The following is a 25,179-nucleotide window of genomic DNA, read 5'->3' as shown; positions in this document are numbered from 1 at the left end:
GGGTCTCCAAGGAGCAGGACTTCATTATGCTGAGCTGGGGAGCAGCAAGAAAGGACGTTTGAGATGGGTGGCATCTCACATGTAAGACACGGGGGAAGAAGGTACATAGCCTGTTCAGAGAGCATACAAGTTAAGTAAAGGAGCAGGAGAAGTCTTGAGGAGCATGGCGACCCTGGATTCTCCAGTGCAACGCTTGATATGTTTTTGATTTAGCTGCTTGTTGAATTGCTTCAGTCAGACTTGCCAGGCACAGGGGCAGCTCTGAGCTTGCCTCTGATTTGGGCCACTTGAGCAGGAGTTCCTGGTCGTGAGAAGACACTGTACTACACCTCTCGCTCCAGCATGGGGATAGAGACAGTGGTCTGACATGCAAGCACCTGTGCGGATGCACACACACACACACACACTCACACTTCTGGGAGGTCTCACCATATGGTCAAGTCCGTCTGGGTTACAATCTTGCTCTGCCCTCTCACTAGTTATGCGAACTTGGACAATTTACTTAACCCTTCCTAGGGCTTGCTTCCTCCTTGAAAAAGGACCATGATAATATAATATCTGCTTTGCAGGAGTGTTGTGAGAATTAAATGCACATAGGAGGCTGCATTATACGGAACCTTTGTGCAATTTAGAAAATTTCGACTCCCCTCTCCAGGCAGACACAACCCTTCAACAGAGGGCTCATACGAATGAGTGGAGATGAAGACGACTTCATTCCCTTGGTGCCTTCACCCAAGGCATCCCTGTGCCAGGCACAACCTGCACAACTGTACACAGAAACCCTGAGAAGGACTTAGCCTAATACTATTATAACCGGACCTCAGTAAACACTGGCCATCATTATAATTATTAGGTGGCAAACGAATGCAAAGCACAGCATCGAGGGTTAGTTGGAGACTATCTGGGTAAGTCAGTGATGACAAGAGACCGCTGTATTCCCAACGCACCCCTAAGTCTTTGAAAAGTGTTCAAAATCCAGAATCCAGAATCAGAAAGCATACCAATGGGCATCCACTGCTGTGTGACTCTTTGCCCACTAGATGGTGCTGTCCTTCAATGTAGGCACAGCTCGGCTCCGTTTAGGAAAAAAATGTCCTTTATTTACCAATAACTCAGTCCATAGCCAGGTGGTATCCGTCTCCCACTGGCTTCCTTCAGCTCTTTGCGGAGGAGGTGTTCCTTTTCTCTCAATGCATCCGTGCTCCACAATATATTTAAGCACCAATCCACGGAAATGACTTTCACTAGATGGTAGAAAAACAACAGGAGGGGTGTGAGCCGCCATGAAAAAGTCCATTAACTTCCAGACTCTTTGAAGTCAAAACCAGAATTCATCAATAATTAAATGATCACGTAACAGCCTCACTTTAGCATTTGACCGCCTTCTGCATTGTTATAGTAAGAGGGGAGGCAGGACAAGATCATTCAACTGTGTGGTTAGAAAAAGCTCTTCTCCAGACACCCAGTCTCCAAGCCAGGGGAGGAGGATCCTGCCTAGTTTAAGTCCTGAGGCTGTATTTTCATATTTCTATCTTCCCCTTTTTTTAACGTATCTCATTCTAAGGAACTTGTGAGCTTCACTACCCAAAAGATAGGTTTCTGAGAAGCCCTTTGGTTGAACTCATGTATATCACATTATGAGAATGACTTGCTACTTAATAAGTTATTTAATACATTATTTTGTAAAGTGAAAGTTTTCTTTTATTATTGCTGAAGTGCAGTTGGGAATTTACCAGATATGTTTCCATGGTCTTTCCCTTTTTTGTCACTTCTAAGTCTGACAGATTTTGAGGAAAAAATAGGAGACTTCAAGGGCATTTTTTGAAAGATTTCTGCAAACTTTAGAAACAATATAAATGAACTTTTTAGGTAAAGCAAATGGATTGGTTAACAAACTGAAAAGAGCCTTCTGACTCTGCAGTCACGCGTTCTGGGCCATGCTGGGCCAGATGTTGTCTGCTCTAGCTGTACATCCATTTGTGAACAGAACACGTCCTATTAAATATGGAACAGAATCTCCATCTCAATTTCAGTGATAAAATATCTGCAAAATTAGAAGAGGGAGGAGAAATAATCAAGTCAGACCATGACATTGTCCTATCTAGAAAGCTCCCATGGCTGCTTCTTGCCTCCTGCAGTGGGGTTCTCTGACTCTGAAACACTTGGCCAAACTCATTCCACAAGGTTTGAGGTTACAGCTTTTTGGAAAGCAGGATGTGTGAGGATGGGAAGTGGGGTTATAGTGGGGTGTGCATGTTCAATGTTCAGAATATGCACATGGCCTTTGAGATCCTGGATAAGAATGCCAAGCAGCCCAGTTAACACCCAGGAATAAGTCCTTTGTCAATGCTACTGCCCTAGAGGAAGAAATAAAATAAAATATAACGTACCTAGTTCTCAGAATATAATGTTCCCCATGTTCTGACTCCTGCCAAAGACTCCAGCTCATTTGCTACAGCCCCTCAGTGTGTTCTGTGACCTTCCTCCCACATACGCCATTTTCCTACAGTGATGTGCATTTTCTCTGCCTGGGATGCCTGTCCTTCTTTAGGTTATATATATATTTTTCTTAAAAAATCCTTCTCATCCTTCTCAACTCTGTGATACATTCTTTGTCCCCTCCAAAAACTAAATATCACCTTCTTTTGGCCATCTCTCCATCTTCTTCAACTGAGGAAGAACTGCCTTGGAGATTACCATTGTCCCTGGCACATAGCTAATAAATCCGTGCCCAGTGAATAAATTAATGTAATACCTATTCAGGGAGAAACACACTGCATTTAGGTTGCTCCAAAATAGTAATATAGGATGTAAATCTTATTTAAGGGCTAACCTGTTAGCTTGTTTTTTTTTTTTTTAAAGATTAATTAATTTATTTATTTGACAGGCAGGGATACTCCCCGCTATACTAATGAGGAGAAACCTTATTTATTTATTTATTTGAGAGAGAGAAAGGGGAGAGGGGCCAAGGGAGAGGGAGCGTCTTAAGCAGACTCAGAGCTGAGTGCAGAGCCTGACCCCATGACCCTGAGACCATGACGTGAGCCAAAACCAGGAGTCGAATACTTAACTGACAAAGCCATCCAGGCGTTCCCCCAAAATAGCCATTTTAAAATCTAAGTCAGATAGAAGGTGAAGAAATAGCCAGCATTGGGCACAGGAGTATTTTAGCAGAATCTGAAGCTTTAAAAGTAAAGACTGTTCAAGCTATAGAACATAAAATGTAGAAAGCATTATAGATTCTTAAAATTGAAAGGGAAATAGCACGTTTAATTCCAGTCCTCATTTTAATATTCCTGCTGGGAAAGGGAAGATCCAGAGAGGTAAGAGATGGACCCATTTCCAAACGTCCCAGCCGGTTCTGATGTCAGGTCATGGGAGGAGCTATCACCGGGAATGAGCTCTAAGAAGACGCTGGAATTGAGGGCCATGAAGCGCCCCAGAACTCTGAACAGCTCCGAAAGCCCTCGCCTGCGGAGCCTGTGGCGCCGGTCCTGCCCTCCACCTCACCCGCTCGCGCATCCTGCGTCGGGTGATTTTTCTAAGGAATTTGTAGAACTGTAAATTCTATTTACCTGTCTATCCTATGACATTGTTTCATTCTGAAGCAGTTGCTAGTATAAACTTGAAAAGCACTGAGTTTTCCAACTCCAGGTCCCTTACTCATCACATAAGGCTAACAAAATGAGCTGAGAGACATTTTTCAGAAAGAAAAGGTATAAGGAAGCAAGCAACACTGCCTGATTGAGGGAGCTACATAAACCTAGTCTCTCTTGCCCATCCTGAGAAGGAGGGCAGAGGAGGAGAAAGACAGGAAATCAAGAAAGGAAGCCTGGCCGGTTACTGAGATGATTTTTGGAATAGAAAACAAACCTGAAGAGTGCTGAGTCCAGTAGTCAGTTCTTAGTCCTCATCTTACTTGACCCAGCAGCAGAATTTGATACAGTTGCTCACTCCCTCATGCTGCAAATATTTTTCTTCTGGCTTGCATTCTACCTTGAAGCTTCGGTTAACCCCAGGCCTCATCCCTTGAATGGATTTATTCCTACATCTAGGAGTGTTCATTGGTGAGCTCATCTAGCCTCTTGGCTTTAAATATCACTAATTTATTTCTGCAGCTCGGCCTTCGCCTAACCCCAAATATGAATGCACATTCACTGGCTTATTAGACTTTTCCTTTTGGACTTGAATAGGTGTTTCAAACTTTACATGATCCAAACTGAGCTCCTAGTCCTTCTCTTTAAACCTGCTCCTTCCGGAACCTTCTTGATCTTAGTTGATGTTAGCCCTATCTTTCCAGCTGCTTAGGCTCCATCCTGGTCTCCTCTCTCACAAACCCAACATCCGGTTCAAACCAGTACTCCAACATAAAAGTCCCTGCATGTCAGAGGGTAATGTGTTTTATTCATCCCTGCATCCTGAACGGTACGTCTGGAATACGGTGCTGTTCCAAAAAGACTTATGGAATAAGGGAATGTATGGTTTTGAGACTAAGTAAGAATGAGTACATATTTAAAACAACAAAAAATTTTTCTTTAAAATCAAGAGTTAGATATGTCAAAGCACGAAGTTAACGGGAAGGAAAGAAATGGATTTTTATATGACGATGAATATTTTAAGTCACCTATAAATATGATTCCTAAGTTTGGCAATATGTTAGAATCACCTGCAGAGTTTTTCTATCCTGATGCTCAGGAATTACCGCAGAGTTTCTGGGGGAAGGGCCCAGCCATCAGTTTTAAGTTTTCTAAAGCTCTTCAGGTGGTCCCAGTGGGAGCCAAACCTGAGAACCCTTGCTCCATAGGCATCATACTTAAAGTTAGTGTTTATATACTAATTACTTCTAAACATTTCATAGTGGAATCTTTCTTTTTCTTCTCTTACAAGCTGGTCTATGATTTTTTGGTAAGGTTACTAATCACTCAGCATGTTGACACTGTGTACAAAAAGAAGAGAATGCAAGAAAATTAGCTTAAAATTATTAGAACAAATAAGAGTTCTGAAAGGCAGCTAAACTAAAATTTAAAAAGGAGGGTTAGCTTTCTATGTGCCAGAAATAACCAATTCAAATATACTGAGGAAAACAATTCTCTTTACAAAGAAATAAAAATTACAAAATACTTAAACAATAAAGACTTAAGGGGGAAAAAAAACCTATTGCATCTTATATAAGCTTAAAAGAAAACTTTTGAATCATTTGAAACATACAGTTTTCCTGCATGGATAAATTAAGTATTTTAGACATGTCAACTATTCCCAGAGGAATCTATTTTTAGTGTATGCCCGGTCACAATTCCATCTTGATTAGATGATTTAAAAAGTCACCTAACAGATACTAATGTGTGAAATATCAAAAATATATTTAAAAGAAAAATGATGAAAAACAATCTGAGGTTTTTGAAGGGGTTGGGGGTGGGAGGTCGGGGTACCAGGTGGTGGGGATTATAGAGGGTACGGATTGCATGGAGCACTGGGTGTGGTGCAAAAATAATGCATACTGTTATGCTGAAAATAAATAAAAAATAATTTTTTTAAAAAAGAGGAAAAAAAAAGAAAAATGATGAGGGATGACTTGCCCTCTGAAATATCACACCATTCTATACAGCTGTAATAATCTAAATAGCGTGGTCCTCATGAAGGAACCGATAGGTATAGGAATGTGCTAGCATTTCCTTGAGTTTTTCAGTTATAGGATACAATTATCTCAATGAAAACTAAAAAATCTTGAACTGGAATTGGGTACCAGTTCACCCTCTTAGAGATTGATTTTTTTCAGGTGAAATTTTCTGAAAACTTTAAGTGGTTAAAGAAACACCCAACTTTTTTCAAAATAGGAAACACCTCCTAATTCCCTAAATCCCAATTTAGGAAGCACTAGAATTAAGTCCTCAAACTGATTCATTACTTGTGGGGATTCCTATGTGATATATTTGTTACCAATGATTTTCATGCTTATTTTCTTCATAAGTTTACTACAATTTATTCTCTTGTTTAATATTTACTTCACTAACATAAAAGTAAGTTCGTCAAGAATAGGGACCTGGTGGGTCATTGGTGTCCTAGGGCAGTGCTTGGCATAATACACGCTCAACAAATATTTGCCAAATATAACACGGGTGAGAATCCTGCACTCATCTACTTCTCTGGGTCCTACCATTCTGGACTTTGTAAGATGTCCCGTAGCCCATGAATCTGTTCACTGTTTTATCCCATCCAAAGTCCCCTTTAAAGTATTTGCTTACACTGAGACTGAATGGTTCCAATCTTCAGGACTGGGAAATTATCTCAACATTCCAAGCTGCATAAAAACACCTTAATAAACCTTTAACTTGGGGCACCTGGGTGGCTCAGTCAGGTAAGCATCATAATCTCAGGGTCGTGGGATGGAGCCCCACATTGGGCTCCCTGCTCAGCGGGGAGGTTGCTTCTCCCTCTTCTTCTACCCCTCCTCCCCCACTCGTGTTCTCTCTCACTCACTCTGCTCTCCCTCTCTCAAATAAATAAATATTTTTAAAAACCCTCAAAAATCACCTTAATTTTTATATTTTTGATATTATAGGATCTGTGAAAAAATGCAAATTGCCTTATTTGTATTGTAATTGTGTATTAGATTCTCAAATCAAGTCACAATTAAGCCAAATAATTAGTAGAAATACTATTTTGGAAAATCCAGAGTATTCCATCCAATTACTTACACTGTTTTATTAGAGATAAATGTAAGCCTAGCAAAAATAATCACATTTTTCTAGTTTCCTCAAAGAATCACCAAGCTTACCTTTCTTTATTTTTTTTTTTTAACAGATTTTATTTATTTATTTGACAGAGATCACAAGTAGTCAGAGAGGCGGGCAGAGGGAGAGAGGGGGAAGCATGCTCCCTGCTGAGCAGAGAACCTGATGTAGGGCTCAATCCCAGGACCCTGAGATCATGACCTGAGCCGAAAGCAGAGGCTTTAACCCACTGAGCCACCCAGGCGCCCCGTAAGCTTACCTTTCATATTGAAATAACTTGAACATACACAAAACAGTGGGTCAAAGTTGAAATATAAAAAAATAAAGATCTGAATGCAAGAGCAGCAAAAGGTGGGTCTATCTATTACTTATAGAAAGGATAGATTTACAGTGAGATTGTTGAGCTTTAACATGGTAAGTTTTCTTTACCAACTTCATATAACTCTTATATAACAATTAATATTAAAATGTTCTTGTTCATAACCAGATATCAGTTGATGAATTTCATGCATTAGTAGCTCCAAAAACACTGAAACACAACAGGTGCACATAAAAAACATCAGTCTTTACAGAAAAAAACAGTATACAATACAGAATTTTCAGTAATTCAAATTTTACTTCGGTTACCAATATAAAGTTTTATTATATAGTCTTGATTATGATTTTGTTTAGTTTAAGTACGATACTGAGAATAGTGAGTCTCCTTGCCTTATCACACTATCAATCTGGGATAGATAAGAGATCAATATTACAAAAGAGAAGAAGAAAAATAAATACTCTCAAAGTACTTTGATGGTCTATTGATGCAGAGCCATTTTCTCTTTTTTTAAAACTCAAACGTATGTCTTTGTTCTCTGACCTTCTCCTCGAAGTTTACTTATGCCTTATCTCTCTCACCTGATTCTGGCTTCTTTTCTACTTATTTTTTCTCTACACAATGGTAAACTTCTTTTCTTATTTATTTATTTATTTATTTGAGAGTGAGTGAGTGAGAGTGTGTAGGGGAGAGGCCGAGAGAGAGGGAGAGAATCTCAAGCAGATTCCACGCTCCATGCAGAGCCTGACATGGGGCCCTGAGACCATGACCTGAGTTGAAATCGAGAGTCAGATGCTTAACTGACTGAGTCACCCCACTGTGGTAAGCTTGTTAAGGACCAGAACTGCATGTCCCACCTCTCTCCACATGTGTGTCCTGAAGTGGCCTCGCACCACTGCACCATTCTGCATCTAGTACAATGTGTGTGTTCATGTACAGAACAGGCAACCTGGGATATTTTCTTTAATATCCATTTTAGGTCTCTGAAATATAATACAACTGACCCCTGAACAACACGGGAATTAGGGACGCTAGTCCCTGTTCAGTCAAAAATCCACAAATGACTTTTGTCTCCCTCAAAACTTAACCACTGATAGCCTACCACTGACCAGAAGCCTTACCAACAGCATAAAACAGTTAACACACATTTTGTAGATGAGTTTTCCATTATATTCTTACAAAAAAGTAAACTAGAGGAAAGACAATATTATGAAGAAAATTATAAGACAAAATGCATTTATGGTACTGTAGTAAAAACATCCATATATAAGGGGTCTATGAAGTTCAAACTTCAAGGGTCAATGGAACAATGTGATAGTAAGTACTCTATCTGTAGAGTGATTATGACTTTTTCACAGAACTTCCTAATTATGCCTCTTGTGAAATAACAAGAGCAGAATTATTATATAGGTGGAAACCAGGGCATAGACATTTAAGTGGTTTGCCTTAATTTACAAAAACATGGACACATCTGAAACTAAACTTCAAATTCCTTGCCTTCTTTTAATCCAGGGTTCTTTCTCTTTGATGTTCCTGAAATGTCTTTCATAGTAGTGAAAATTAATTCCATCAGCCTGCTTTCTTGACATTTATTATGACTCAGTTTTAACTGAATTAACCTCTAGTAAAAATAAATAAGAAATAACTGCTGGGGCACTTGGGTGGCACAGCTGGTTGAGGTTCCAACTCTTGTCTTTGGCTCAGGTCAGGATCATGAGATCAAGCCCTCTGTCAGGCTCCACACTCGGCATGGAGTCTGCTTGAGACTCTCTCTCCCTCTGCCTCTGTCTTTCCTCCCTGTTTCCTTGTGCTTTCTCTCTCTCTCAAATAAATAAATCTTTTAAGAAAGGAAAGGCAAAGAAATAACTGCTAACCCAGATGAACAAGTCACCATGTTTAGAAAGCATTTACCCATATTTCATGCATTCTTCCAACATGGCGAGCACTTCCACAGACACCGGGGACAAAGTGCATGTAACTAACCACCAGAACAGAACTCTTCCCTCTTTTGTGCTCCTCATTCGCTTAGCATGCTATCTGCAGTGGCGCCTTCCTAGAAATTGCTTTCTTGTCACTTGCCTTTGTGCTGCTGTATGGAAACAAGATGGCAGGAGCCATGCCGCTTCCTCAGAGGCCTGTGACGTCAGCACCCTGGTGGAGTGCGGTGCTGATCGATTTGATTCCCAGTGTCAGCTTGATTTTAAGTCTGAGAAAGAAAACAAAACAATAGAAGGCACAGCAAACAACCAATTATCAAAGTCCTCAGATGAACACCAGAGATAAAGGATGTCTTTTCTTACTCACATTTTTCTGCGCTGTTTTATACACAATTGAAATAAAATGTGCGTATTTAAATCACAACCCCTCATGACCAAAATAATGAGCAAGCGCAAGAAAGGGAGGAAGGAGGAGGAGAAAACTGGAAATACTGTATTTCGAAGTAAAAATGAAACCAAGTGACATGTGCATAGAGGTTGCTTACTAAACTGCAAAATATTAGGACAAAACAAAGCAAGATTCCCCAAGGAGTTTGAACCAGGCCACTTTGTCCAGAAGGCAAAGATAAAACTGCAGATAGGTTTTTGGAAAGCAGAGGTCGGATCAGAATAGAATCTGATAAATGGCTTTGTCAGGGGTGGATTTGATTGTTGGGCTAATCTTAGCAAGATCTGTATTTTTAACTCACCTTCAAAGGCCTGCGAGTGGCACGTTTCCAGCAACACGGAGTCCCTGTGAGCAAGTAAGGAGTGTAGCAGCAGCAGGTGCCTGAATGTGAAGGCCAGGAAGCCCTGTGCTTTCTGGAAGTTAATGCACATGGCTACCCAAATCTTTTGTTCCCCAAATAAGAATGGGTGCTTCCAGGGACAGTCCTCCTTCTTTTTTTTTTTTTTTTTTAAAGATTTTATTTATTTATCAGGGAGAGAGAGGGGGAGAGAGCGAGCACAGGCAGACAGAATGGCAGGCAGAGGCAGAGGGAGAAGCAGGCTCCCCGCCGAGCAAGGAGCCCGATGTGGGACTCGATCCCAGGACGCTGGGATCATGACCTGAGCGGAAGGCAGCTGCTTAACCAACTGAGCCACCCAGGCATCCCCAGGGACAGTCCTTCTACCACTGTGCTTCAACCCTTCCCACCTAAGACTCCTCATTTTATTTTATTTTATTTATTTTTTTAAATTTTTATTTAAGATTTATTTATTTATTTGACAGACAGAGATCACAAGTAGGCAGAGAGGCAGGCAGAGAGAGAGGAGGAAGCAGGCTCCCTGCTGAGCAGAGAGCCCGATGCGGGGCTCGATCCCAGGACCCTGGGATCATGATCTGAGCCGAAGGCAGAGGCTTTAACCCACTGAGCCACCCAGGCACCCCAAGACTCCTCATTTTAGTTGCTATAATTATCAATGTGGAACAGGACATGGATTTCTTGCCATATAAAGACACAAGGACATGTATTTGGGTGTTGGTATCATTATACGTGCCTTCCTCAGAACAGCCGTTGTGTTCAACAGCTCTTCACGGCTTGCTCACACCCTTTGCTGGAAACACCCTTTCCAGGCGAACCCGAAGTCCACTGTTCAAAAATCTGATTCACTTTGTTTCCATTTTGAGAGGATCGACAGGAAAAGCCAACTTCCAAAACAGGCAAATATGGGAATGATTATAAGCATATGAACAGATCATTCTTTCAAATATTTGAATTACTCAAGACATGCTTTATTGCGTGTGTAGAGAAGATTAACTGTTTGAGGAATACACCTCCTAAAAAATGGTGGGTGTTGCGGTCATTGTATTATTACTTTCCTTATTATGGTTATTATTATTATTAGTCCTCATTTCAGGTGAATAAAGTGAGTCTCAAAAATTTAATAGCAAATCTAAGGTGACAGAGACAATAAGTGGTAAGAGAAGACTTGTTCATAGGCCTACGACATCAGGAACATGTTTTCATTTATTTGGCACTCAGTCTGTCTTTTTTGTCCTTTCTGTTATGTTAAGCATTATTTTAAATGTTGTGTGATCTAAGGAGATTTATAATAACTATTATATAAATGGATAAAAGAGTCATAAATTGATTGGTATAAGAGCAGAAATGTCCCTAAAATGTGCCAAACCACATTTTTAAATGGTGGGTATAGATTTTACCCATAAATTGCATTGAGCTCTAAGCCTTCATATGAATTTTTAATATTGTTATCTCAAAGTATTATATAAAAATTAAAGGGTTTCACAATGCCATTTGTTTCTTATAAGAATTTTTATTGAAAAATTCCTAATTATATTAAGAGTTATAAAACATGTACCATATTCTAACCCTCAAACTTGACCATTTCGGGGCACCTGGGTGGCTCAGTGGGTTAAAGCCTCTGCTTTCGGCTCAGATCATGATCCCAGGTCCTGGGATCGAGCCCCACATCAGGTTCTCTGCTCAGCGGGGAGCCTGCTTCCTCCTCTCTCTCTGCCTGCCTCTCTGCCTACTTGTGATCTCTGTCTGTCAAATAAATAAATAAAATATTAAAAAAAAAAAAACAAAAAAACTTGAACATTTCAAGATACAATTAATAGTGGTATAAATACATAATATTTCTCAGGGTCTGCTCTGAGAATGATGGAAGTACAGCCTCTTCTATCACAAAGAAGAGCTGGGACCTCTGATTTCATGTTTATGGCATTCCAAGTTTGGAAGTAAAACTGGTAAATTCACTATAGTTGATGTGTTTATTCACTGACACCAAGTCCAAAATATGGGTCAGAGAGATAGAAGAAAAACAAAAGCTTATTTATAGTGCTCCCCAAAACCAGGGAGTAGATAGTTCAGTAGAAAGGAAGGAACCAATGGCAGAAATCTAACAGAGGGTCTGAAAAGTAATACATGCAGTGTCTTTAGACACTCGGAGGGCACTGACACCCTTCAGAAGAGTTGCTTTAGTGGAGTGCTGGGGACAGAAGCCAGATGGCTTTGTGAATGCTGACAGTGACCTGAGCTAATCCAAGGAGAGCCATGTCAAAACAAACTTAGAGCAGATTATTTTCATTAGAAAATCAGTAAGACACTCAACTTTATTGTTTGTTTGTTTTAAATAGAAAACAAACAACCCTTCCCAATAAAAAAAAAAATCCTGATTTTTCTGCTTGCTTTACATCTGCTGCTCACTTTTTTTTAAGACTATATATGTTTTATAATTTGACCTAAAAATCCATGATTAGAGTAGATGTCGCTGAATATTGTATCCCCTTTGGTGTAGAAGACTGGCAGGTATTCAATGCAGATTAAATGAAAAGCAGTAAATTCATACACCAAGAAGATCATATGTAATAAGATTTGATGTGAGTCTAAAAGATGAACAAGAAATAGTGTGTGTGAGAATTGACTACAAGTGGATTTGAATATGGAGACATATAGACTCAAAGACTGACCGTTTTGTCTCTTGAACAACTAATTTTTAAGATAGGTAAAAATTCTGCCAGAGTGGTTTTGCTCGGTTCCCTCAGTAGGAACCCTCACAGCAGCTGGGTTGGCAGATCATTTGTTTTCATGAGCACTCTTTGAACCAATCAGGACACAGCTAATCTTATTATACCTCTGTGGGCTTATGTTTCTTTTGATGAGAGTCTAGAGAAGTCATGGGTAATACTTTATTGCGTGCCAGGAACTGCTTATGTTTCAGTTGTACAAGGTCAGATCTTAATTTAACCACCAACTGGGTACTTAATTTTAGATACACAGAGGAACACATTGGCTCCAAGGCACTTCCTCTGGTTTAGGAAGGCAAGGCCCTGGATAAGAATGACAAGACGATAATTCCAAAAGGTGAGATTATGAAATATTTGATCTGTACCTCACCAACTCACTTATTAAGTAGTTTAATATTGGGAATATTTTAAATGGATGGAAATACATATTGTGGTAGCTTCTCATTACTTTCTTTCCAGTTGATCACCCTGGGGGGTTGCCTTTCTAGAGTCTTTCTAATCAGAGAATAAAGGCAGGGTTATTTTTGTTTGTTCAGAGAATATTAATTCCATGGCATAGTTATGAAGCATAATGGTATCATAAGAAAAACAGATTATGTATGAATATGCTTACAGGAAGTATGAGTATACACACTACGGAATCTCAGCAGGGTTTTAGCGGGCCCTTGTTTCTGAGAAAAAAATTAAATGATTTTTGTGACTAATTAAAATGAAGTTCTATCAAGGCTTTTTCATCATTTACACTAGCAAAAGATGGGTGCTTTGAGTTCAGATTGAAAAATTCCTTTCAGTTCTTTTGATTCGGATGAGAAAAAGGAACCCAGTAAATTGGAAATTTGCTTCTGCAAAATAAATCATAGCATCTTGAGGTTGGACAGCCCTTAGAATTTACCCGAGCCCATCGCTCATCTGCTAGGTACATAAATGAACACATGACGTCTAAAGAACCTTCTACATCTAAAATGAAATGATTTCTGTGAAATAGCAGGGATGTGGACGAGGAAGTCCTAACTCTGCTTTGCACTGAGAAGACTTATTATCATCATAAGTATCATAATTTTATACTTCAGTTGTTTCTGTGGGAATAAATATCTTGTTTTCAGCTGAAAATTTACCTAAAATATGTATATTCTACTGGATTATTTGGTATGCTTGCTGGTTGTTTGTGTAAGCTCTTTTAGAAAACTTATGAATATTTGGGTTGTGAAATGAGACCTCTTTTCATTAATTTTGTTATAGCAGCTGGATCGTCAGTTACAGTAGAGTGGTTAAGCCTGTATGCCTTCTAATGCCAAAAAACTGGGTTTCGATCCACATCTCCACCACTCACTAGATGTGCAAGCTTGGGCAAATTACCTCACAACTCTGTGCCTCTGTTTCCTTATCTGTAAAATAGGGGAAACTCTCTATTAAATTAAATTGACTAAGGTACTTGGGATAATGTATGTCACCAGTAAGTACTCAATGGATGTTACTTGTATTAGCTATTAAATTCAATAAAACAAATATTTATTGAGGATGTGCTATGTGCTTGACTTCCTGCCAAAGCTTGGAAAGGAGTAGAGCAACCGATGTTGCTTCCGGAGAAAAGTCTAGAATGCACTTTTAAAGGCAGCAAACTCTCTGAGGGCATGGATCCTATTGTGTCTAGCACTGCCAGGAACATAGCAGACACTGAACACATGTTTTTGAATGAATGAATAGGATGGTTTGAAAATCCTTAGGAAGAAAAATTATCATCATCAAGAACTGGTGGGTCGATACTCCTCCTTTAACTTTTAGATTCAGCAGAGAAGGGAAATGCAGTAGACACTATGCATCTGTATTTCAACAGAGTAGTTGACAGCATTTCTTGATGATAGTCTCATTATCAAAAAGGAGACATTAGTACTAGATGGTGGTGTGTTTGGGAGGATTTGTAACGGGATAAACAGCTTTTCTTGAAGGGTGCTAAATAATAGATCAGTGTCAACCTGAAGGCCTCTCTGGCCTGTGCCAATTTCTGTTCAACATTTATCATTATTAATGGAGCAGATGGACCTATAGAAGACATGCCAATAGATCTGCAAATAGAACAATACTTGGAGGGAGAAAAAACACATTATATCTTAGCAGACTGGAATAAAGGTCAAATCTTAAAAAAAAAAAAAGAAAGAGAGAAAGAAGAAGAAAAGACAAAATGTAATAGGTTTAAATAAAAAGTCCTGTGCAGAAATGCGTAACAATAATGTGAGAAAAAATATGAGATGTACAATTTGGGCCAGTAGGGGGTCCAAATCAAGTGTGTAACATGATAGCCCCCAAATTCATCTGAGCTTAGGCTAAATTAACAGATCTATAGTATCTAGGGAAAAGGAGGTGGTCACACCTGCTTGATGTGTTGGTTTGACAACAGCCATTGTGCTCCCATCAGAGCCCAAGGTCCAGAGTCAGTTTTAGAAAAAAATGGGTAAACAAGTGTGTTTACAGGAAAGCAATCAAGATGGCAGAGGGAGGTGAACCCACGGCACAGGAAGAAAAATTGTCTTGCCTCAGGAGGAAAAGGCTCATTGGAGACGTAACAGCCTTCCTGGGGAATGATTCAAGGGCCCTCACGTAGAGAGGAACAATATTTTTTCGGTGTGACCCTGAGGAATACAAGTAGGATCATAGAATAATGATTTGAGGAGACAGGATTCAACTTCACTGTCTTTCCTAATTGCTAAAGCTGGCCAAAGACGAAGGGCTCTGTGAGGATATAACCTTTCTGTCACTTTGATGGTGAGGGCTGAGGCTGGACAATTACTCGTGGGGCATGTTGTAAATGGAATTTACAGGTGAGGCTATCTAATGGTCAACTCTGAAGTCTGGTGATTCTAGAGACAAGGAAGGAGACGCAAATAAGGAGCATGTCAAACAGAGCGCCTGCTCAAGGGTGAGGAATAGAGCTAAAACTGCCAAACAACCTCTAGAATTCTAGTTCCTCATTCCAGAGGAGGTCAACTACAGAAAAATGCTAGGTAATGCTTGCTGATTATTCACATCAAACACAGGTAATGAGGCGGCTAATCCAGAGGGCAGTGTTTGAACAAAGTTCCAACGGCTCTACCCAACTATCTCCCCAAAAGAAATCAGTGGTCTGTATGTGGTTTCAAAATAAAATATGAAGAAATGTAATGGCTCATTATTGTTTGAGATTCGAATGCATAAAGACTTGACTTGAGCCCCAGGCAGGAAGTGCTGCCATGTCAAATGAACACGTACCTAGAGCAGTATGTAGACATACGATATATATGGTATAGACATTGTACACATACCATATATTATAGACAGATAGTGTAGCAGTGTGTTCACATACATATATGGTACATAAACAATGCTTTTAGTAAAGTCTAGAGGCATTTCATTTTTATTGTAATTGTAGTTAATTAATGTAGTCAAAACATTTTTTTACTTACCCTAGAACTCAGCTGCCTAAACTAAATGTAGCTATTTTTTGGTCTGTAACTGGCCTCACCTTCCTCGGAAGCTGCCACTCACTAATTAGAGGAAAATGAACTTTTGGTCTCACACAGAGAAATAGAATAACTTTGGTATCAAAGCCTTTGCTTGGATGACTCAGGTAAATGGACCAGTCTTTCAGATTTCTGTTCTTCCCCAAGCCAAGAAATTATCTCCACCAGGTTTCACCTGCTCTACTATAAATTTGTGCAAATTTCTCTCTTACCAAAGTCACCAAGGTCCCTGACCTGTCAGGAAGTGACCTATTTCACCACCTATAAGGTACAGCCTGGGACCCAGATGCCAGGACAGTTTTCTGGAAAGCTTTGTAAACTTTGGTTCCATAAAATCAATTTTAGTTCCTTCCAAGTGGCCAGTAACATCTGATTAAGTGAACGTCATTCTCATATATGAGAATGTATCTCATATAATGTATCTCATTATCTATGGCAATAAATATTCTTCAAGGATATGGATTTTAGTAACTGTAGAGTTTTCCATTGCTTAGATATACTATAATATCTTACACAAATTTCCTTTTGTTGGACATTTGATTGTTTCTAGTGTCTTGGCAGTTAAATATGGCTGAGATGAACATTTTCATATATAATTTTTTTGTCCACATCTCTGATTATTTCTATAAGATAGATTCTTAGAATTATAAACAAAGGATAGGGCTTTTAAAAAATCATATTATCATTTGAGCTTGTGATAAGGGCACATCTATTAATAAGTTGCCTTTTTGTGGGCCATGCTTGCTCTGTTCTTTTCTATTCTGTTTCTATTCCTCTAGAAATCCACCTATTTGTGACTCTAGAGCTTCTTCCTATTCTGTGTATCATTTTCACAAACTAGCACGCACCTTCTGATAGCTCTGTTGTAATGGAATTTGACATAGAAATCAATAGTAGAGTAAAAATATCTAATGTTGTTCTGTGAAACTAGAGATAAGCAAAACTAAAATGACAGGTCTTATCACTAGTGTATTTACCTAGAAACTCAGCCTCAGTTAATGTAGCTCCAAAACTGGAAGTGAAATTGCAAAGATATATGACATAGGAAACACATGGTGAATCTATTAATTTGCTAGTTTTAAGAGTAGCGTGTATCTGATTACTTAATTATTCATTTATTCAGCCGATAGTGTATTTTGCCTCTTTTTATATCTTTTATAAAATGTCGAGTTATGGCTCTATGAATGCTACATAAAAGTAGCATTTTTCAACAAAGAAAATCACAAGTAGGCAGAGAAGCAGGCAGAAAAGGGGTGGGGAAGCAGGCTCCCCACTGAGCAGAGAGCCCGATGCAGGGCTCAATCCCAGGACCCTGGGATCATGACCTAAGCCAAAGGCAGATGCTTTAACCCACTGAGCCACCCAGGTGCCCCAGCATTCGTTTTTTTGAACTGTGTGCGTGCCCACGCACGTGTGGGTGTATACGCACACGTGCGTGCACCTTTGTTCAACTTATCATCAGAGTAAGTTGTTCTACTGGGGAAGGAGAACTGGCCTCGTTCTCCCTGTCATTTATAGAATTACACCATGTGGAGGGAGTTGCTGTGACAATACTTATAAATAAAAGTTACCTGTGTCTGTGGGCTGGACCCCCAATTCTGACAGCATTTTTGCACTCTCAGAAATCTCTTGATTGACTGGTTGATTCAGCGAAATTAGTCCAGTGAAGCCATTGGTCTGACTTGCCATTTTGTGCCACAGGATTCTGAAAGAGCAGAAGTGTGTTGCCACTGAGTAAAAACCAAAGTGATGACAAAGTTCTATTCATATTGACTTCGATATGCCTTTAAAATGACACATATCAAGGGTCAAAATGCAGGAAAGCAAGAACAAACTTTGCTTTGAATACAATAACTGTTTTCTTAACAAAAACAAAACATAGAAATCCTCTTTCACTACCGCTATTCCTCTGATAGGAGAAATGCTGACAATCCTCTCTGGGACCTCCAGGAGGTGAACGCATCACTCCGTAGCAGTTTCAAGGTAAGAGATAATTGCCTCAGGGTATGACGGTGCCCCATTCCACACAGCAGAACCTCCGGGTTTGGGTCGGGGCTGTGTACAATCCTGTGAAGAAATCTAAGTTTTACTGTTTGCCCCTTCTCTTATTCCCCCTTAGCACCTTCCACTCGACTCGGTCTTAGACCCTCTGCCCTCTGCTCTGCCCCAAACCACCCTCACTAACTATCCCCAGAGATCCTAGGTCTGCCCTGGGAACCCATAGAGCGCGGCTGGCATTTTCAAAGGGACACTAGAACATGGAACAATGAGCCGTAAAGAACATTATCTCTCACTGATGCAACGGAGTGACACTGGGGTGACAGGTGCCGGGGGCCGTGTGATATTTCTGGACACAAAGGCCTTCCTTGCATGGAAGTGACTGGACACTCTGGAAACTGTGAGGGCCGGCCCCATTTAGGACCCACGGACTCGTCAACAGTGCAGCGCTAGCAGGGAATATGGGCTGGAGGGGGTTGAGAGAGCCCGACGCAGACAGGCGTCATGGACCCACGTTCGCTCCGACATCATCTCTTGCAACATCACCCCAACCTCCTGACCACTTCAGTCAGGCCCCCACTGGTATGTGGGTCCTTTTTGTAAAGACCGTAATGTTTGGACTCCCAGATTCAAGGTACAGAATGAAGGTAAGTTTAGGACACCGCAGACCACCCTATGGAACACAAAGCCTTATGGCAGGGCACCAAAGAGAAAGATTTATGTGTCTCTGGAAGCTAATATTTATTTATAGAAGTTATTGTCATTTCGAGCTGGCTGTTAAGAGCAGAATCAAAGTGTTTTCTTTAACGGGCAACAGACTCTGCATTGTTTTCCTGCTGCTTTGGAAAGACCTTAAAAATGAAGGTACCTGTGCTCTCTCCAGGCTCTACTTAGTAGTTCTCGGACAGTGGCTGGGTCTCCTGACCTCTCAATGCCACAGTTTCAACTTATGCAAAACGAATCTATAATACCGACAAAGTAAAACTGGGGCGTTTAAAGCACAGCAATGTATGCGAAGTGGGTTCATAATCACTGGGCTTTTTTTTCTTATTATTACCAAAGACACTCCAAAACTTACATGACCACCTAACTTACCCTTTTCCCACTACCTAAACCTATGGTTTTACTTAGCCCACCTGTAAAATAAACTACCAATTACTGATATCTGGATAATACCTTTAACATTCAGAAATCCTTAATTCAGTGGGTTTTTACTGGGGTATGTGACAGGGCTTTCTGAGGATCCGTGAATTCCCCAAAATTTTACGAGAATTTTGGGTGGGTATGCGTCCTTCTTGGGTGAGAATCCATTGCTTTCATCAAATGTGTTCTTGACCTTAAGGAAGGTTACCCAGCCCTTTATTTTTCTTTATGTATAAATTTCTTTTGCGTATAGTTGGCCCACAGCATTACCTCAGTTCTAGGTGCACAACATAGCAATTCAACAACTCCATATGTTATGCTGTGCTCCCTGCGAGTGTAGCTCCCATCTGTCACCACACAACACAACACTCTCATTCCCTACACTGTGCCTTTTATTCCCATGACTTATTCATCCCTAACTGGAAGCCTGTATCTCTCTCCCCACTTCTCCCTTTGGTGATCATCAGTTCGCTCTCTGTATTTATAGACCTGATCCTGTTTCTATTGTGTTTACTCATTTGTTATTTTAGATTCCACATTTGAATGAAATCATGGTATTTGTCCTTCTCAGTCTGACTGATTTCACTTAGCGTAATATGCTCTAGGTCCATTCATGTTGTGGCAAATGGCATGATCTCATCCTTTTGATGGCTGTGTAATACTCCATGATATATATCCATTCCTCTATCCATTCTTCTTCGTCCATTCATCTATCAGTGGTTAAACTATGCTTTAAATGAAAAGGTTAATTGTCCAGCATAATTGTTCTAGTTATTTTGTCAGCCGCTGCATATCAGTAACAAATAAACCTCACTAGTGGTCTTCTCCAGAATAAGACTGGCAAAACCATTATTTAGAAAGGGTCAGTTAGGGGCACCTGGGTGGCTCAGTGGGTTAAGCCTCTGCCTTTGGCTCAGGTCATGATCTCAGGGTCCTGGGATGGAGTCCCACATTGCGCTCTCTGCTCACCCGGGAGCCTGCTTCCTCCTCTCTCTGCTTGCCTGTCTATTTGTAATCTCTCTTTCCATCAAATAAATAAATAAAATATTAAAAAAAAAAAAAAAGAAAGGGAGGCGCCTGGGTGGCTCAGTGGGTTAAAGCCTCTGCCTCTGGGTTCTGGGATCGAGCCCTGCGTCAGGCTCTCTGCTCGGCGGGGAGCCTGCTTCCTCCTCTCTCTCTGCCTACCTCTCTGCCTGCTTGTGATCTCTGTCAAATAAATAAATAAAATTTAAAAAAAAAAAAAGAAAGGGTCAGTTAATTTCTCTAGACTGAGAAGTGGAGCCCCTGTGAGTAGGTCTTAAAGGAGGTCACAATATTATTTGGCCTTTTCTCAGATTCCTGATTGGTGCTTTATTAAACATTTTTACATGAAGGCTGGCAACAGATTACTGCCAGCCTTCAGTTGGAATTGAGTCCCGGTCATTTTAAATTTGAGATATAGATAAACAACTCTCCTCTTGCTTTTTTTTTTTAACTTATTTGACAGACAGAGATCACAAGCAGGCAGAGAAGCAGGCTGAGAGAGGGAGGGGAAAGCAGGCTCCCCAATGAGCAGAGAGCCCGATGCGGGGCTCCATCCCAGGACCCTGAGATCATGGCCTGAGCTTAAGGCAGAGGCTTTAAACCACTGAACCACCCAGGTGCCCCTCCTCTTGCTCTTCTCATTGCATCTCAATGTCTCTGGGTTCATTCCAATGATGCTCTTTGATTGTCTGTCTGACGCTTTAATGGCCCTGCACACAGATCTTCATTTCATCCCAAGCTTTGAGTGAAAAGTTGGAGAAAGCTTGTGTTAGGTAGGGGTGTTTCACCTGCTAAGAGTTTCCTCACTATTTCTATCTGGCTGTTGTTAGGGATACAAAAGAGTTAAAAGTCTTAGATAACTTTCTACTGGGTTGTAGTTAAAATGACATCTAAAAAACCAGAAACAAAACTTTCCACAGATCAACTCAGTTCTCTAAGGAGCCTATGGTACTGGAAGTCCAAATTTCAAGGAGGGTTAGAGCTGAGCTGATGATTTAAATAGGTAAAAAGGGGGACGCCTGGGTGGCTCAGTTGGTTGGACGACTGACTTCGGCTCAGGTCATGATCCCCGAGTCCTGGGATCGAGTCCCACATCAGGCTCCCAGCTCCATGGGGAGTCTGCTTCTCCCTCTGACCTTCTCCTCACTCATGCTCTTTCTCACTGTCTCTCTCTCAAATAAATAAATAAAATCTTTAAAAAAAAAATAAATAAATAGGTAAAAAGGCTCTGGATCCCATTACTAATCCCAGGGCCATGCAATCCCCCTATCACCACAGTGATACCAGCGAGAAAGGCAGGAGGAAATGCCTGCCACAGGCTAAACTTCATGATCTAATTGTGCTGTCTGAAGGACTTGGGGCTTGTCTGCAAGTAAGGAGTCAACAGCTTCTTTCTCCTGAGAACAGCCACTTGCTCCCAGTTGACTAGTGGTGAAAGTATAGAGAAAGACAGAAAAGAAAAAGAAAGTAGGATACTTCCTTCGGGAAACTAATCATCTAAGTGAGAACACAAAACACAAATGTGTGAGGAACTGGCCGGGCAAATACAAAAGAAGTGTAAATTCAGATAATGGAAAAATATCATAGAAGAGATGTTCCCAGATAAGGAAGGCCAAGCAGGGAACTGGAACATTGTAGCAAGGCCTCCACAGGAGGAACTTCTTGACCCAGGCCTGAAGCTGTGTGGGTCCTGAGTGTGGAAGGTCTGGAGGGGCTGGTGAAGGTAGAGGGATAAGATATGGGAGCACAGAAATGAGAAAAAGGAAGCCAAGCAGAGTGGGCCACCATACCTGTTTCATTGGAAGAAAGGCTCCATACCTCAGTACCACAGTCAGTCGTATGAATAAAGCAGGGCCCCTGCTTATGTTAGTGGGTTTTTCATTACCTCATTCATTCATTCATTCATTCATTCACTCATTCATTCAACACACATTTAGGGACCATGGACCTTGAGATGGCGCTTCTCTAGGCACTGGAGATACAGACTAATTCTCTGCTCTTATTGATTTATATTCTGGGGGGGCTGGGATATAGGAAATAAACCAATGAACAATTAATAAAAACAAACTACTACTTGAATCTATTTGGTGAATAAGACCCTTAGGACACATGTTGGCTTTTTGAGTAGACTGAGATCTTACGGTGTGATGAAATGCGCTTTCCTCAGTCTGCCCCCTGTTGGGGGCAGTCCCCCAACATTACCACTATTCTCACTTTCCTGTTCCAAGATGATAGGAGGGCACTGGTACAGAACAATGAAAATACAATCAAAACAATGCCATCAAATTCATGTGCAGGCTGTCCACAGTTCAGTCACCCTGGCTATTAGCATGTGTAGAACTGTCCTTAAAATTTGAGCTTAGCTAAACTTGAACAATGAGAGGCAGTAAAGCAAATATCAACTGTGTTTTGAAAATTGCCCACAGAAAACTGTTTTTGTTTTTTTCTCCTTGGAAAGACACACCACTATGTAAAATTTCAAAGAGGTCATACACTTTGGCTCATAAAGTACAATTAATCAAAAACAATCATATGGATCATTAAACCTAGTTACAGGATTATTTTGATTTCTACACTTACTAAATTTCCTTTCTAAGATTTACTTATTTGACAGAGAGGGAGACAATGAGGGAGGGAACACAACCAGGGGGAGTGGGAGAGGAGAAGCAGGCTCCGCTGAGCAGAGAGCCCAATGTGGGGCTCAGTCTCAGGACCCTGGGATCATGACCTGAGCCGAAGGCAGATGCTTAATGACTTAGCCACCCAGGCGCCCCATAAATTTCCTTTCTAAATAAGAGAGAGCAACTGATCCAATAGTAGACACTCCTTTAATTTGATATTTGGAAGACATAAGCCAATGAGAAATAGTCTACGTTTTTGTGTTTTTCTTCAGAAAAGTGGATGCTAATGGACAGAGCTATGCAGGGGAAGAAATGGAGACTCTCTAGAAGGGTTGGTCTCCTCTGGGGATGGAGTTAAGATGGTCCTTACTTCAATTGTTCAAACGATGCTTTGAGACCATCAGACCTTACAACTTTCCCTGTCAGACCAGCCAGAAAACAAAAAATGGGACCAAACAATAACCAGGTGAGGGTTCAGATCGAGAAGCATCATGAACATCACTGCCACAGTATTCTTCTCTTTTCTGAGGGAGAGCAACCGAAGACTAAAACCCTGCCACCTTGGGATAAGATTGGAAGACTAGCTGCTAAAAGGTATCTCTCCTCATTTGTTACCCAAAACACTAAACAATTAGACATCTTTTAACTTTGTTTTGTTGAAAAATGCTCAAGTCAGTTCAGGAATTGCACAGACCATAGCACTTGGGTGCAAATGAGAAGATGTTGCTTCCTTGGGGCATGTGTAGCACTCTACCAGATTGTACAACTTGTTAAGGAGAGATTTGGCTGGATTTCCTCGGCCAAGAACACATGTGTAGTGCACAGCCTGCACCACTATTTCTGTTGGCTCTGTTGAAATAAGTGAGTGCTTTAGAGAGCTGAAAGAGCCATCAATAAATTATGTAAATCAGCCCAGGAGCCACTTCGGTTTTTGGCTCTTCTTGGAAAGCACAATCTCATTTTTATTCTGCTTATTGTTTTCCAGGTTAATTTACCTGCTGGCAGGTTCCACAACAAAACCTCTCTTAATAAAGTTGGTCTTGGGCGCCTGGGTGGCTCAGTGGGTTAAGCCGCTGCCTTCGGCTCAGGTCATGATCTCAGGGTCCTGGGATCGAGTCCCGCATCGGGTTCTCTGCTCCGTGGGGAGCCTGCTTCCTCCTCTCTCTCTCTCTGCCTGCCTCTCTGCCTACTTGTGATCTCTCTGTGTCAAATGAATAAATAAAATCTTTAAAAAAAAAATAAAAAAATAAAGTTGGTCTTTACCACACTTAGCCCTATAGTAGCAGATACAGCATCCCTAACTGCATTAAGGATGTGCCTTTGCCAATGTGTCAGGATCTTTCCATGGCCAGCACAAGTCCACAGAGGTGGATTTCCCTGAGCACTGGAAGAACTATGTGGTCTACCTCACCCAACAGACCCAGTCAATAAGGAGATTCTCCAAGTGCTTATAGTTGTTTGTTGGTTTTTTTTAAATCACATTAATCCTCTCTTATATTTTAAAGTTCTGGAATTTTGAAACTTGCTCACTTCATACATGAAACTAGACAGTAGTTTCTCAGCAAGAACACTGCTTGAAATTCAAAGTGCCCTTTTTTTTTTTTTAAGTAGGCTCCACACTAGACATAGAGCTCAACGTGGGGCTTGAACTCATGACCCTAAGAACTCATGACCCCAAAATTGAGACCTGAGCTGAGATCAAGAGTTGGACACTTAACTGAATGAGCCTCCCATGTACCCCAGTTCTCAATTCCTTCCGTTTAATGTTTCGTTCATGTCTTCTCTGTTCTGTTAAATTTCTTGAGCACAAGGCTAAGCCACTGCATTTGTGACTTTCTGTTCTATTTTAATTCAACAAATGTTCATTGAGAAGTTCTCTGGGCCACACAGCTTCTAGAGTCGTAAGGGGTGCAAAGATGAGTGAAGTAGAGCCCTTCCCTCAAAGAGCAGAGTCTTAGAAGATGTTGAACACAAACAGAGTAACTGCATGTCAAAGCAGCCCACGCAAACCATTACTAACGTGAGGAAAGGAATCAATTAGCAAATTAGCAAACACAGCAAATGCAGAATTGAAAGTTAGGAATGTGAAAGGCTCACTGTTCTCTATTCCTGTCTCCCTCTTATTTCTTCCTGGTTTGAGTTTTAAACTTCTAATGGGCTCTGTAGAGCAGTGATTCACAAAACTGGTGGGCTGAAATTAGTATAAGTCAGAAGCATGGGAAAATGAGTTCTTATAAGCCTAACTACAGTCATTAATGGGAAAAAAAAAAAAAAAAGCCCCGAATTAGAAAAAGCAGACACTTAAAGGGCAGGTAATCAAAGCTTTCAAAAGTTAGGATGGGCTTCATATATAATACGAATTAAAAAGTTCACTGCTTTGATGT

The 25,179-nt window shown here is 40.6% G+C and overlaps 1 protein-coding gene across 8 annotated transcripts in view; it reads left to right on the top strand.

Moving 5' to 3' along the window:
- The first annotated feature begins 12,732 nt into the window (after positions 1-12,732).
- Positions 12,733-25,179, top strand: part of ASB15 (ankyrin repeat and SOCS box containing 15) — a 31,014-nt gene continuing 18,567 nt past the window's right edge. For 4 of the 8 annotated variants that reach the window (XM_032304219.1, XM_032304212.1, XM_032304213.1 and 1 more), the window contains exons 1-2: positions 12,733-12,853; positions 17,927-17,993. The gene's annotated coding sequence lies outside the window, so the exon portion shown is untranslated. Of the gene's footprint in view, positions 12,854-17,926; positions 17,994-23,067; positions 23,262-23,324; positions 23,390-25,179 lie in introns of all 8 variants that reach the window. The other 4 variants (XM_032304218.1, XM_032304217.1, XM_032304215.1 and 1 more) reach the window with 2 other exon arrangements.

This window comes from Mustela erminea, chromosome 11 (assembly GCF_009829155.1).
Source record: "Mustela erminea isolate mMusErm1 chromosome 11, mMusErm1.Pri, whole genome shotgun sequence".
Classification (NCBI taxonomy): Eukaryota; Metazoa; Chordata; class Mammalia; order Carnivora; family Mustelidae; genus Mustela; species Mustela erminea.
Note: the sequence above shows the minus strand (reverse complement) of the source record. Positions and strands in the feature narration are given on the sequence as shown.